The sequence below is a fragment of the Stenella coeruleoalba genome (assembly GCF_951394435.1).
Source record: "Stenella coeruleoalba genome assembly, chromosome: 4".
NCBI classification, from domain to species: domain Eukaryota; kingdom Metazoa; phylum Chordata; class Mammalia; order Artiodactyla; family Delphinidae; genus Stenella; species Stenella coeruleoalba.
The window spans coordinates 130,544,647-130,561,257 of NC_137149.1; the positions used below are offsets into that span (position 1 = coordinate 130,544,647).

At 40.8% G+C, this 16,611-nt stretch overlaps 1 protein-coding gene across 2 annotated transcripts in view; it reads right to left on the reverse strand.

The window, feature by feature from the left end:
• The window catches only part of NFKB1 (nuclear factor kappa B subunit 1), a 123,175-nt gene extending 113,863 nt beyond the window's left edge, over positions 1-9,312 (reverse strand). For both annotated transcript variants that reach the window (XM_079919681.1, XM_079919680.1), the window contains exon 1: positions 8,882-9,312. The gene's annotated coding sequence lies outside the window, so the exon portion shown is untranslated. The remainder of the gene's footprint in view (positions 1-8,881) is intronic.
• Positions 9,313-16,611: the final 7,299 nt, after the last annotated feature.

The window sequence follows — 16,611 nt, forward strand, 5'->3', positions numbered from 1 at the left end:
ATCCAAGAGTCATTAGTGAAACCTTTTAAATGAGACTGAAGGGTAGGAATCTTGACTAAGAAGGGGCAGAAAGGGGGCTTTTGGTGTGCTGGTTACGTTCTATTTAATGTTAAGTGTGTTCACTTTGAGATAATTCATTAAAGCCATAATCTCACGATTTGTGTCCTTTTTTGGTTATGTGATTCTTCAATTTTAAAAAGGCTAATATAAGAAAAAAATATTTTAAACTGAAAACATTAAATGATCTAATAAGCTCCATGAAATTGTGGATTTCTGTCTTGTTCAGCACTGTATTCCCAGTGTCTAGAACCTGGCACATAGGAAGGACTCAACATGTATTCAAATAAATTAACAGTTAAAAAAAAATCCTACTATGCAAAAGTAGAACAGCTTATATAAAAAGCAAAGGTTCCCCACACCACCTCCCAACTCCAATCCTGCTTTTCCGAGTGATCAACTTTTTAACACTCTTAACTTTCTCTTTTTGGTTTTCCTGGGGGTTCTTTTCATATCCTTAAATACTATGTTTATATCTTTTTTCTTAATTGATCAATTTAGACATTGTGTTCTTGCTATGACAGATGAGGATTCAGCTCATAAGACTACCACTTCCCTATCTTCTTCCTCCAAATATAGTTATAATCAGTGAGACCTTGAAGCAATTTACAATCAAAATACTGAATTTTATATTCAATTTCTGTATCATGTGTGCCTTAAATTGCTTCGGAGGTATGAACATGAGTTCATAGTAGAGAATAATTAATTATGAAAAGATGCAACCCCAGAAACACCTGACGTCAGAAAGAAGCTAGACTGGGACCATAAATGATAACTCATAATCCAGAAATGGACAGTTCCTCATCTTATCATATTGATAATCAAGAACTGTCTTTGTACTTTCTTACATGAATTTTCCTTAAGTTGACCTATCTCAACATGGCAAGAAAATCTGGAGTCTTCCAAATAACACTATTATATCAAAGAAACAAATAATTTTAGAGGGAGATGCTCATTTAGTCTGTCTCATTTTTTTTAAGAGAGAAAATGAGACCCAGAGAAGTTAATTAACTTGCCCAGAGTCACACAGCTTAATCAATAGCAGTCTATCAATATTTTGTCTAGTTATTTACTTATTCATTTGGCAAACCTACTGGGTGCTGTGCTGATAAAAAGTAAGATAAAATTCCTCCCCTCAAGATATTTTCTGTCTAGAAAGCATAAGAAGTCAAGAGCCCATGGACTGGGAGCACATAAATCTTTATGGGGAGGTCAGGGAGAATGGATAGAGGAGGGACAGAGAAATGGTGATGTGTACACCATGCCTGAAGGCTGAGTAGTCAGCACAATGGCTAGGAAGGAGAGCACACTCCTCACACAGGGAATGCATATGCAGAGGCATTCAAAGTGAGAAAATAGGGCAGATAGGAACTGAAAATTGATATGGATGACTTGAGAAATAGGGGATGGGTGAGGAGCAAGGGTGGGGGTGAGGTGTGCAGGAATCAGCTTGTAACGACAATGGAGACATTTCAGAAATATAAAGATCGTGATATGAGCAGATCTTCACTTCAGAAAGCTGACTTTTATGCTGGAATGAAGGATGGAATAGAAGCAGGAGATTATGCATCAGGAGCAAATGAAAAACATGAAAGCTGGAAATTCAGTGAGGAAGGGATGAATGCTGGAGATGAGAGGGGGATGAATGCTGGAGATGAGAGGAGGCTGAATTGATAGAATTTGGTGATGGACTGGAGGAAACAAGTGAGTATGCATGAAGAATGGGTTTCTAGATCTCTGGCATGGGAAACCTACTGAATGGACCACAGTGGGCTAACAACTGTATCCCCTAAATGTGCTGGGAGGAGCAATTTGGTGGGTGGGAATGATGATAAATTTGATATTGGCATACTGACGGGGACATCCATGTAATGATACTTAAGTGCCTCAGCAATAAAATTATTGTTTTCAGTTTAACACATATTTAGTACGTACAGCAAAACTGCCCCCCCTCTCCAGTCATCCATCTATTTCAACTTGGATTAATTCCTATTTGGCTATTATGTTAGACTTTTCAAGAGAAATAGGATACTTTCCCTGCCCATCATAAAAAAGCACTTCAAAGTAAATGACTGTTAAGGCAATGTTTTAAAATAGGAAGTATTAAAATCTTCCAAGGTGTGCTTGTTAAATTTAGTTAAATGCCTAAAACGGGAAACTGGGTAAACACATGGAGAAACCATAAAGACATTATATCAAATAAATGCTATGATATAGCAAGAGCGCAAGGAAGTGTATTTAACTGTTATCAGATACCACGCTTTTGATTTTATAATTTCCCAAGTGTACTGAGGTCTGCTTAACACAACTGACTTAAAAATGTGGGGGAAATGACTATTGATTTCAATTAATCAAAAGTAGGATAGGGCTTCCCTGGTGGCACAGTGGTTGAGAATCTGCCTGCCAATGCAGGGGACACGGGTTCGAGCCCTGGTCTGGGAAGATCCCACATGCTGCTGAGCAGCTGGGCCCGTGGGCCACAGCTACTAAGCCTGCGCGTCTGGAACTTGTGCTCCGCAACAGGAGAGCCTGCGACAGTGAGAGGCCTGCGCACCGCGATGAAGAGTAGCCCCCGCTCGCTGCAACCAGAGAAAGCCCTCGCACAGAAATGAAGACCCAACACAGCCAAAATAAATAAATTAATTAATTAATTTTTTTAAAAAGATAAAAAGTTAAAAAAAAGAAAAAGTAGGATAAGCCACAGTGAAATGTCTACAAAACAGTTCTATTCAAGGACAACCTCTCACTCTTTTCATTATGACCCTCCTCTTCTCATCCATGATATACAGAATTTATCCTTTTCTCTGGAATTCTGATTTACTTTCTAGATTATTTTTCTTTTCCACATTTAAGTCAAAAATAAAGTTCAAGATCTGATTTTATAGAGAACTCTCCACTAAAACTTTATCTATACTTTCATTATCCTTTGTTTTGGCCACAGTTTTCAACATTAACTTTAACTTTTATTCTTTACCTTCATGTTTCTTCCTTTCTACTTTAAATGTCCTCTATATGAACAGCCATTCATACTCCTTCCATCCTTCTACATTGTCTGTAACTTTATAAATCATACAGGTGCTTATATTATTCAGAGAGCATTATACTAGATGCTGTAACTTTTTAGGGATTCTTTTCCTCTGACCTCACAACCACACCTAGCCCCCATTTAAAAGAAAAATATACTTTATAAATCAAGTCTTAATGATCAAACACCAATAAATGGTTATATCTTAGAAAATAAACCTATACCTAAGTTAAGAACTGGTAGATAAAGTTCTTCAAACATCAATAAAACATAAGTCAGGGATTCATGTTAAAACACTAAAAAAAAAAAAAAAATAGTCATTCTCTCCATTCCTAAAATTCTTGTCTTGGAAGGCATATTTTCTAGGACAATTAAGCAATTTATTTTCACTATTTAAATGAATTGCAGGCTTGAACCCAGAACCGATGAAGAGGTAGATTGATTAAGGAATTTGTCATCACTTTTAATTTTTCTTTTTTCAAGCTTAATATTATTAGAATTGATTTCTGGAGATAAAAATGAAGGATACGTATGCCCTGACACTGAAATATACTGTGATATGTTTAGTAAAACCACACAATAAATAATAAAAATGATAATTTTGTAAAATAACTATTTTGACAAACAAAATTCATTATAGCAATCAAGTTATTTATTTAATGTTAATTAAGCTCTCCCTATAGAGGTGTGCTTAACTTTATGTAGGTTTTGTAGTTTTTTAATTCAAGTTAGCAAAAAAAGAAAATCTCATGTACAAATGCTAGTGAGCCTCATATATCAAAAGGCTTAAATCTAAGAAAAATCCAAAGCTTTATTTTCCAGTATGAAATGTTTGAATGGTCCATACATTTTTTGATTCACACAGTGAAGACTGGGACAACATTAGAGCTCTGTGTTTTCGTTTATGCCCAGAAGCTATAGACTGAGCTGATTATGTAATGGAACACAGCAAAATTTATCTGTTCTCTCCAAATCTTCTCACAGGGAAGCTATATGCAGAGTACTTGGATTATTTTATTATTCTAACTAACAAACACTGCTGCTATTCACTTTTCAGGTTACTTTTCAACAATGACAGCTTTACAATGTACTTGTTATATAAGTAAACATTTATTTTCTTCCTCAGTTTGTTGGCAACAACAAAAATGATTATACATATATGTATTTGTTAACAACTTTTAAAATTAATTTTTAAAACTTGAATGTGTGTTTGTTAAGTGATTTGAAGAGAGGTCAGGGTCAGAACCAGAATTAATTAAGTCCAAAGCTGAGTGGACTGAAGTTAGGAGTTTTCAGTAAAATGGTTCTGACTCTCCCTGAAGGTATAATACCAGGCCTGGGAGTGTTGGCATTGTACCTTTTTCTAGTGTAGATGGTATATTTCATTTCATAAATTGTGTCCACAGAGAATAAATGGTTAGATTCAGAGTTCCAAGGAAAATTTTCTGAAAATGCTACAAATGAGAAATAATGAACAAAACCCTCTTGTGATGAGGCCCCAGGTTTTACAGTGTTGCAAAATCATTACAGTATGAAGGCAGAAAGAATAGTAAATGTTGCCTGCTGGTTCCTGAGGTTTTCCAGCTATAACCTTTTCCCCCCAATTTTTTATAGGTCATAAGTATTTTATTCCGGATGTCATAAAATATTTTGGTTTTACTTTTTGATTGATTCATTTAGATAGGCTTTAACAATCTTTGGATTACAAAGCAGTGCTTGCAGCATCAGTCAGGCTCCATCAGCCAGAATTTTTTTCACAGCTTAAAGAAATCACCTATAGATTAAATTCATTAATATCTGTCAAAAGTATGGGTCAGAATAAAAGCTGGTTATACGATTTTTGGCCTAATGGTAAAATGTAAATGAACAGTAATAAGCCAATTTGTAATAGGGAATTAAGCCATCCGTTTCATTATTCTAATTTCAAAAACAGGCAACAAATCAAAGCAGATGAAACTTGTACTACTGATAATTAAATCTATTACTGCAAAAAATATAAAAGAATAACAATGAATTGATTTCTTTTTAAATTTTAAAATGCGATGATAAAATGTTTAAATACAATATTTTCATGATTAATATTGTAAGTTTAACAAATATTTTCATCCATAATCTACACTCTTGAAGAGTCTATACTCTTTAACAAATCACACTTTATATCACTTTTGTGTAGAACTGTTAGGGTTTAAATTTTTTATAGTGAAGCAGTGAGATTTCATTTCACAACTTAGTTTCTAAACTATTAGCTGATATTCAAGGGTAGGTCTACCAGCCTCACCTGAAAATATGAAAGCGTATTAATTTGCACCCAGGAACCCTCTCTAAAACAACAGAGACCAAAGGTATGACACAAAGTCATCATTGAGAAAAGAATGCTACTTCTTCATCTAACAGTGAAGCACTGGATACTCATTAATGAAATATTGCAAAGATAAGTGTCTTGGTAATATTACCCTAATTATTAACTCTACCAGATTATCTGGTTGCAAATATTAATCTTTTTTGATTAAAAAAAAATGCTCAAGGAGCCAAACTGATTTGCTAAACTATGTCACAAGTCCCAACTTTCCTCTCTGAAGATGAATGAATGCCTCTATCTTTAAAACCCTTAAGGTCTCCTAAGCAGTGACAGGGTCAACTCAAAGGGGTATGTACGCTTCTCATGATTTACCTGCTCACCTCCAAGAACACTGTAGGGGAATTCAGTATTTATGGGAGATACAAGAGAGCAAATGAGAAGTCATTCTCAGAAAGCAGGGTCAATTGCTTCAGTATGGTTTGCTGGTCACCAAGAAGCAGCTGTCAATTAACTCTGATCAGACATAAATGTAGACGTAGGAGCAGCACATCTAAAAGTGGCCCCCAGCACGAAAATTCTGTTCCTTCTCCTCCTCCTTCTCTTCTTAAAACATAAAACAATCATGCCACCTTGTATGATTCATATTATAAACAGAAAACCAATCAGCCAAACGAAACAACCTTCCTACTAAAAGTAAGGGAAATTAATGAGAAATTTTGCATAGCCATTGATTCCTATATATCCACTCCTGTTAATGTGATTGCTGTTCAATCTGTAGACTAGAAGAGCATAACCTGAATATCTATTCTTATTGGTTAAACTACTCTGCATTTCCAGATACATTTTCTGCTGCAGTCATTTCTATGCTCAGAACAGCACTTCTACTAATAGGTTCTAAAAAAGAAAAAGATATTTTGACTACTTTATTAAAAATCTATATAGAAACGCAGATATCATTTTTTTAATTTATTGTTTTAAAATGTCAACTACTGTTCTTATTTCTCCCAAGTTCAAACTTATTGAAGGTTATGAAGTAACCACTTCCCCCAGAAGCCAGAACTTTCACCTCTTCTGAACAGGGGAATACCTCTCATAAATTAGGTAAAAAATAAGGGCTTGCTGATTGAATGATAGTCCAAGATTCCTGTGGCTGCCAATTCCTTATAAAGACCTTCCATCTACCACAGTGAGCAATCCCTGAAAGTCCAGGTAGTCACTTACTTCATCAATTATCTGGAAGTCTGAAAGCAGTGGTAAAAACAGCCTGCGTAAATATTAGTTTCTCAACTAGTGTCAATTTGTTCCAAGGAAAGTGACAAGAGAAATGTGAGGGCTGTGATCTCTAAATCTAAAATTCTGTCTATTTCAGACTAATTGAACTTTTACCAAGTGCAAGTCAGTCATTACAGATGATACTGTTTAAAAGGTAGAAGAAGGAAGTGCAAAGATCAAAGGAGCGCTTACAAAGGGGAACAACTATTTTTGTACATATACTCCAGTATTTACTAATGGGGTTTGAAAACCGGGCGTTTACTCAGCCCATGTGAATGCCAACTGCAGAACACAAGATAAAATTGAAAGTTCAAAACAAACAGATTTTCAAATCACCACCAATCCCTAATTGGATTATATAGAACTTTCTTTAAAAAGTCTTTCAAACAAGGTTAGAAGTGGTTTTCTATTCACGGCAAGCAGTATTTCAGTCCAGTAGGCTGTGGCCCAGGAAGACATTTTATCTAAATAAGCTCCAGAGGGCTTTGAGGAGTTGCAGGTATCAATGTGGATGAGTAAGTTCAGGAGAGCTCATGTTTCCATTGATCATACGTGCTCTTCTCACTTTAGCAATTTAATTACATGATAAATTAATCTCTTTTTATTTCCTGTCTTCTCAAGTTCAGAAGCTCAAAAAAATACTCTGCTTTAAGTTATTTACATAACTTCTTTAGTGCCTCAAACAGTAAAAGGATTCATCTCTAGAAAGCACAACATTAAAATCAGGAAAACAGCATGCTTCAGCTGAGGGCTTTATTTTAATCAGATTCCCATTTAAAGTTTTAGCAACAGGAATGCAATTTAAACTACTCAGGTGTATTCAATTGAGGTATTTTGCTAGAAAAATAAGCACTGAACATCTTGATCCTAAGCTTTAGTGTTTACCAAATATCACCAGTCTGTAGAAGAACATTTCTATGCCAGAGCCATTAAATGGTTTAGTAATACAGTCATTCTCTCAGATTATGGGCTTTATAACAAAATCTTTAAGTTAAATATAGTTATTTAGTTACCTGCAATACTGAAAAACCCGACTTAGCAAAGTCCATGAAAACCGCTTAAATCTTGATAATCAAAGCCAAGCAATCAACCAATCTTTGTACAAATTTCCTAATTTACTACAGTAAATTAATGAGAAATTTTATGTAGCCATTGACTCTTACACACCACTCCTGATAATGTGATTCCTGTTCAACCTACACACCAGAAGAGCATAATATGAATATTTACTCTATTGGTTAAACTACCCTGCATTTCCAGATACACTTTCTACAGCAGTCATCTCTCTGCTCAGAACAGCACGTCTACCAACAAGTTCTGAAGAAGCAGAAGATGATATTTTGACTACTTTATCAAAAATGCATATGGAAGCTCATATATTTTTTAAATTTATTATTTTAAAATGTCACGATAGGCTTTGTTTATATCATTTTTGTTTAAGAGGTCATGCACAACACATGGTACAGCTGTCCAACTGTTTTACATAATCAGGGTGTCTAAAAAGTGTTCTAAGTGGGTAATTTCGCTCTCAAACGCCAGGCAGGCCCTGTAGGATCAGTACCAGGCCCTCCTTATCTTTTGAAAACTAAGGTACAGGTCCTATAGTAGGTGAGCATATCGTGTCCTGGTTGGGGTGTGTGTGTGTGTGTCCGTGTATGTGTGTGTGTGAAGTGGGGGGTTTCTTCTGGAGGTAGGAGACCAGGAATAAGGCTGTCCGGTTCAATCTTGGGGAGCTGGGGAGGGCTTTCCCAGCCCAGAGGACTGACATGCACTTCTGCTTTCATTTCGTGGAACGCCCTTAGGTGAAATCTGCTTCTGCACTGCACCAACCACCTTCCCCTCACTCCTCCGCGCCCAAGCGCCCCTCATCCCTCAAGCCCCGACCCCCCGACAGAGGAAGGGGAGATGGGGATAAAATAAGTTTGCGCGAGTTCCCCTGCGCGCCGCGTTCCCGCCCGGCGGAGGGAAGGGGGAGAAAGAACGGCCCGGGCGGGCAGCCGCGGCCCTCCGGCCGACCGGCCCGTGCTTAGTCCGGAGGTGCCTTTCCCCCTTCGCGCAGAGCCCATGCGCCTCTCCGCTACTGTCAACCTCCTCCTCCGGTCTAGCCGAGCGGTTAGCGCAGGAATGAGGAAGTCCGAGCGGGGCCGGACGGGGTGCGGGGCGGGTGGGTGGCGGGAGTCGGGCCGCACTTCGCCGGCGGGGCCCCCGCTTGCCCGAGTCTGGCTTACCCTGCTGGCGGGTCCGCGCTCGGCCTCCTTGCGCCTGTGGCTCCCGCTCCGGGGCGGCGCGGGCCTGGGGGCCGAGGAAGGAAGAGGCGGCGGCCGGCCGGAGCCGGAGCGGGTCGGATCGGGTCCGGGCGGGCGCGCGGTCTCGCCGGGCCAGTCAGCGCCGCGCCATGGCCGCAGCGCGGGCGGAGGTAACGCCGGGCGCGCGGCTGCGGGACCACGGCGTCGCCGCCTTCCCGGCCGCGGCGGCTCCGGCCTGGGCTGCCCCGGGCTCTCGAGTGAGGCTGGCGGCGGGACGCTGGCGGAGGGCGGCGGCGAGAGGCCCGACAGACGGGAAGAGCAGGGGAAGCTGTCGGCGCGTCGCCGGGCCGCTCCGGTGGCGAAACCTCCTCTTCCTGCCCCGGCTCGCTGGTGCACTTCTCTCTCTTTCTCTCTCGCTCACTCTCTCACTTCCTGGCTGGAAATTCCCACTGACGTCGAGAGAGAAGACAGACAGACGGACACACGCGCGCACGCCGCGGGGGCGGGAGGTGGGGTCGCCGCCGGGGGTGGGGGAAGCCCGCACGCCTGGTGGGGGGGTGCCTTGCGCCCCCGGCCCGGCCTCGCCGGCCAGCTCCGCACCCACCCTTCGGAGCCGCTGCGGGGCGCAGGCGAAGGGGGCACGTTCGGCGCCCTGGACGCCGGCGTCCCCCGCGGGGCGCCCGCTCCTCTGCCGCCGCTCCGGGAGCCCCGAGGGCAGCGGCGGACGGAGACGCCCCCTGGAAGCGCCCGCGGAGCCGACTCTTGATGGGAAGCCGGCGGCGCGGAGGCGTCGGCCGTGAGGCTGTGAGAATCAGCGGGTCCAGAGCCCCGAAGGACAGGCCCAAGCATCCAGAGGGGATGATGGGTCGGCATGGAGCCAGGCATGCTGTGTGTAAAAATAAGTCTCATCTGTATATTGCATTTAAGTGCTCTCAGTTACTCTCAAATCTCTTTACAGATTAAACTGGAATGTCTGTAGCATAACTGACTTCTGTCCAGGGAAGTCTGAACGTCTACCGGTTTGGGGTGAGGTCTCAAATCTGGTTTTGACAGTTCTTCAGAACTTTCATTTACAGGGCATTGTCAGGCCTTTATGAGAATGCTGGTAGCAATGGTTTTGGTTCACAGCTTGGAAAGAAATACTGACCCAGCAGGTGGGAATTTGTTTTCTTCTGGAGAGACCGCTGCTAGAACCCGCAGATCACCAGTCACTAGCATTTGAGCTTCTTTACATGCCAGGCACTGTGCTAGGCGGGGCAGGGAATACCTTGGGGTAGATTAGTTCCCCAAACAAGAAACCAGAGCTGAAATAGATATTTTAGTGCTAATTATCTCACTACTGAATTCAGTGATAACTGTTTAAATTGAACTTTAAAACATCAGGAATCACCGATTCACCAGGCAGGGTTGCTATGGCATTGGATTGCCCATAGCAATATTCCCTTCGTGCCCACTCCTTGCCATTACCCCCTCCCTCCTCGGGTTATAAGAATCCTCTTGGTGGAGTTTTCAGCAGAGGAGTCGAGATCCATTTGTTTGGGTCTGGGGTGAATCTCTGCAGTGACCTTGGGAGCAACCAACAATCTTCCTTTAAGCCATTTCATTTAGCTCCCAGGGGCTGGTTAAACAGCTGGAATTCAGGGAATTTACAAAGACTGAAGACAATGACTTTTTAGAAACCCTGTGTTATTATTTATGGGACATTATTAGAAATTGTGCCAATATTGTGTTTTTAGTAGATTAATATATAGTTTATAAGAAGTGATTTCTGCCTCTGTCATGAAACAACAAAGTGTTAGGGGAATAGTCTTCTTTTTCCTTATGGGGTAAGTGTGAATATTCACACAGTTCATTCTGCATGGGCTGGTAGCCCATCGCTGAAAGAATCAATAGACAGTATTGTTAGAAGAGAAGAGTCAGTGTGACATATTATGGGAACAAAAATTAAAGAGTGTTAATTACTTAAAAGGATTAAATTTCAAATTCAAAATTATCCCGTACATTGAACTTAAAATTGAGGTGGGCAGAGGGGGTGGTCTATTAAGCAGCTGTTTTAGTTTTCTAGGGCTGCTGCTAGAAATTACCACAAACTGGGTGGCTTAAAACAACCAGAATTTATTCTCTTAACAGTTCTGGAGGCCAGAAGTCAGAGATCAAGTTGTTGGCAGGGCCAGGCTCCCTCTGAGGGTTCTAGGGAAGACTCCTTCCTTGCCTCCTCCTAGCTTCTGGCGACTCCTGGCAATCCTTGATGTTCCTTGGCTTTAGCTGCATCACTCCAATTTCTGCCTGTGTACGCGGCCTTCCTTCCTGTGTCTCCTCTGTGTCTCTGTATCCAAATCCCCCTCTCCTTTCTCCATTTTAAAGACAGGAGTCTTTGGATTTAGAGCCCACCATAATCCAGTATGATCTCATCTTAGCTTGACTACATCTGTAAAGAACCTATTTCCAAATAAGGTCATGTTCATAGGTATCTGGGGTAAGGACTTGAACATATCATTTTGGGGGACACAATTCAATGCACTACAGTAGACAAAACTATAAAAGCCCTCCATCTACTCTTTTTGGCTCACCAGTTATCCTTCCTGTACTCCCGCTTTGTTTCCCAATACTCTTTCTACACCCTATACATATACATACCTGCTTTCAGGAATGTTTCTTACAAATTCACCTACCCTCAGGTGTCAGAGGGCATTTGCCACTATCAGAACACAACAGAAAAAATGCCTGTGGAATTTCAGTCATCAAGATTGTGGAAAGGGCAAGATGTGTTGTATTTGTCACTAAATCTTTGAAATCACATGAATTTCTCTTCTCATAAAGCTGTGTATTGGAAATGTTGACATCAAGAGAATTCTGAGGTTGAGATCTATATAGTGTACACATCAACAATGAGAAGTTATATAGTGTGTAAAGAGTATTCAAAAATACAGACTCATACATCTGAGCCTTACAAACTCTAAGACGTATCTTGGGGATAGAACAGGAGTGAACTGTATTTCTGTAAAGGGCACAACTTGCTTCAGCTCAACATGCTTAGAAACACCCAGGTCACAGCTCTTGGCTGTGGGAGCCAAGATGAAATGGAAAGACTTCACTAGACTTGAAATCATACTTGACTTAGAGTCCTGGCTTTGCCTTGAATTATCTGTGTAACTTTTGCCAAGTTTATATGAACTTCAGTTTTGTCACCTATACAATAAGCATAACATTATAGTGTATATTATATAATAAGCTGTATACTAGCTTTATGTAATGCTTTACATTATATATGTTGTGTTGCTACAGTCTGAATGTTTGCGTCCCCCTCAAAGTCATATTTTTAAATCCTAATCGCCGAAGTGATGGTGTTACGAGGGTGGTCCTTTAGGAGCTGAATAGGTCATGAGGGCAGAGCCCTCATAATTTGGATGTGTCTTTATAAAAGAGACTCCAGAGAGCTAGCTCCTCCCTTCTACCACATGAGGACACAGCAAAAAGTCTGCAGCTGGGAAGAGGGCCCTCACCAGACCATGCTGGCACTCTGATCTCAGACTTTCAACCTCCAGAACTGTGAGAAATAAATTTCTGTTGTTTATCAGCCACCCAGTCTGTGGTATTTTGTTATAGCAGCCCAAATTAACAAACTAAGACATGGCTATGTAATATACATGTAGCAACATATGTGTTGTTACATGTATATATACAATAATAACATGTATTTTACATTATGACAACTCTACCTCACGAAGCTCTAGAGACAAAGGGGAGATAAAGAATGTAAAAGCCTATGCAAATGTAAATAGTTATTCTAAGAAAAAGGACTTGAAATTAATTTCCTCATAGGCTTAAGTGACACAAAATGCTCACACTGTTGACCACTGGGGCAGACACTCATCCTTGTGGCATCTCTCCCTATTGATAGCAAAGTGTTGCATTACACCTCTATTAAAGTACTTGTCATGTTCTATCTTGTGCTTGCGCAGTTAGCAGGTCTTATTGGAAAAGCACTCCATTAGCCTATAAAAGTGGGTACAAAAGAAAAAGGAGATAAAGCTGGGAAGAATGACCTCTTATGTAATAGCCAGGACAAAAGTGATTTGTATAGTGGATTATATCACCAAGAGTAAAACCAACAGGAGAGTGCAAAGAAATCATCTTCCTCTTAAGACTGTATAGAGAATCCAGAATTGTATTCCCTTGACAATGGAGACACACTGAAATGGAGACAAGAAATTTCAAAGAAGAATGTCACTGGTCTTAGAGATACTAGCATCTTTTCTATCAGCTCAAATGATATTTATGCACTACCATCACTGCCATCAAAGAGTTCGCAAAACTCAAAGAAGTGCTTGTAATTATAGTGCTAGGCAGAGTACAGTAAATGCTTTCATGGAGGTATAGTCAAATACTTAGGCATAGGTAGGGAGAGATATAATGGTGCTTGCAGTATTGCCTGGTGGTTAAGCTCTCGAGCTATGGAATCAGGTGCTACCTTCAAATTTGAAGCCAGTATCTGATTGTGCCCTTTGCAGAAAATAATTCACTCTTGTTCCTCCCTGAGTAGCTGTGTGACCCTAGATATAATTGTTTCAAGCCTCCTTTTTCTCACCTGTAAGATAGGATGATAATTACGCCCCACCTCATAGTGGTATTGTAAGGGCCAAATGAGATAAGGTGTGTGAAGCACTGACCAAGTTGCCAGATGTTCAGAAAACTCACATTTATGTCGGTTATTATTAGTAGTACTGCTGTTTCTCAGAGGAGCAACTTGATGAAGATGGCCCTTAATGGATGCCACGCATGGTGGATAAGATATGATGGTGAATTGACCAGGAGAAAGAAAACGAATGAGGGAAAGTGAGACTTAAAGACATGAGGTCTCGGTTTAAAACACAGTTTGTAATAAAAAGACTTCGGAAGTGGAATTGTATGTTGTAATAATTAACGTTAAAAAAATTAGATTTTTTCCCAGACACCCACTTGTCAACATTTTTTTGGGTCTAATATCACCTCTCTGAAGCACATTCACTGCACTTAAAATATGTTCAATACATAATAAAGAAATGTTTTAAAAGATTATTCTTTCACTTAAAATGTTATACACATTGTTTCACCAAAGAATGGGCCATAAAAATATATCCTATACACGAAGAGACTCAGGAAGAAGAAGGTGTGGGAGAGCCAGGATTTGGACCCAAGTCAACTTTCAGGAGGCTAAGATGCAGGTGGTGGAAGGAAAGTTAAAGTTTGTGTTAGGTGAGGGTGTAGAAGTCCTGGCATCATTTATCCTTTTTTTGAGGCAGTAAAGAAAGGAATAGAGTATCTGTTTTCCTCTTTATGGGAATCACAAAATAGTAGTCTTTTGCTGCTTCTATACAATAATCATTTGATATTTACCAACAATATAACTGGGCAAAACAAAACTTTTATGGCACAATGTATCTTAAATAAATGAACTACTCAGGCTAGAAAGAGTTGACATTTTATGTTATCTTCTCATAATCTAAGTGAAGGATGATTTGGACTCAATATAGTAGCAGTAGAATAATAATCTCTGTCATTTATCAAATACTTATTACTTGTGGCACAATTTCCAGTGTATTTACATGATGTTTGGGATAAATAAGACTAGCTGCTCTTTTCTAAAAACTTAAATTTCAGTGATCCAACACAATAAAAGTTTAAAAGTTTCCTTCTCTCTCACCCAAAATTCACTGCAGAAGCTCCTGGGTGGTGGCACACAGGGGCAGCTCTCCTCCAGGTAGTAACTCAGCCATTCAGAATCCCTCCAGAATACAACCTCACCATCATTATGTGTTGCTTCCAGTGTTGCCTCAGCAAAGGAAGAGAGAGAGCATAGAAGATGTATGTCTTCCTTCAACTCCCTTTGACTGAAAGTGACACAACACTTCTGCTCACATTCCATGGCCCCGCTCAGATGCAAGGGACCCAGGAAACACAGCTTTGCTGGGTGTTTCGGAAGAAGAAATAGGTTGGGTGAGCACAAAATTAATAACTGTTACACATGTATTAACTTATTCAACTCTCAGACAATCATATCAAATAGGTTGTCATTATCTCCATTTTTATAGATGAAAAGTCAAATAATTTTCCTAAGATTTCATAACTAGCAAGTAGCAGGGGAATCAGGATCTGAACCCACTTGATTTGCCTCCGCTGTCCATGCTCTTAATCACTACACTAAACTATTTATCCAGTGTAATAAAAAGGAGAAGGATGTAAGAGATTTTAGAAGATAGGGTCAATAGGACCTGCTTACCAATAATACATGCAGTTCGAGAGAGAGGAAGAGTGAGAGAGGGCTCTGAGTTTTCTAGTCTGGGTACTTAGAATGGTAACATCATAACTGAGAAAGAATCTGTGGAAATATGATGAATTCAGTTTTCATCATGTTAATCATGATAGGCTCAAGGAGATCACGTGGAAGTGACTAATGTTCAGTTGGAAATTCAAGCCTGATGCTCTGAGAGACATAGGATTGGTGATCTAAATCAAGAGGTAACTGCAAAGATGCGGTGGTTTTCATGAGAGTGTTTCTAAAACATTAGTGACCAAAGAGTTGGAAGAGAAGAGAACCAAGAACAGAAATTTGATGAGTAACTATTTCTGGAATTGGTGTGTGTGTGTGTAGCAGGGGAGGGGAGAGAAAGAGAGAGATGCTTAAAGACTGCTCAGGTGCGATTGAAAGGTAGGAAGAAACGTTGGAAAACCAGAGAAGAGAAAGTTTCAAGGGTCAGAGAGTGCTCAACAGTGTCAAATACTGCAGACAGTTCCTAAAAGGTCAGAAAGAGAAGAAACAGTTGAATTGGGGAATTATGAAAGCCCAAGCATGGCTTCAGGGGATGGGTGTGCAGCTAAGGAAAGAAACCACTTTGCACTCTGTTCACCCTGCTCACTCTGTTCAGAAGAAAAGGCGACTTTACTATAAATTCTCAAAATGCCACTGATACCAGTAGCTCCAGTCCTAGGTTACTTCATAGAGCAGTTTCAATATAATGATGGGAGCCAGGAACCACATGACAAGGGGCTGGCAAGTGAGTGGGAAATGGAGACAGGAAGGCAATAAATGTAAAAGAGTTTGGAGTGAGAAGCAGGAAGGAGAGAGAAATTAGTGTCATTCTTCATTTATCTAACATTTATGGAGTTCCAGGCTTAAAGGAAGTTTGGAAGGGTTGGGAAATAGTTTAATGAGTTATAGACTTAATAAAAGAAAGAAAATTCATGAAGGAGCAAGGTGCCAGAAGGGAAGTGGGATGTGTGGAGGTCACAGTCTAGGTGAAGGAACTGCAGGGGACAGGTCTTTCTGTGTGAGCAGCGAGGAGGACGCGGAAAGAGAAGCTCGCAGAAAGAGATTAGGCTCATCAGCTAAAATGCACACAATCAAAAATAACTATTAGAGGGCTTCCCTGGTGGCGCAGTGGTTGAGAGTCCGCCTGCCGAGGCAGGGGACGCGGGTTCATGCCCCCCCCCCCCCCCCCCCCCCCCCCCCCCCCCGGTCCAGGAAGATCCCACATGCCGCGGAGCGGCTGGGCTCGTGAGACATGGCCGCTGAGCCTGTGCGTCCAGAGCCTGTGCTCCGCAACGGGAGAGGCCACAACAGTGAGAGGCCCGCGTACTGAAAAAAAAAAAAGAGAGAATGTATTTTGTTGTTGTTGTTAGCACTGCCATACCAACAATACCACAGGCTGGGTTCCTTAAACAATAGAAATGAA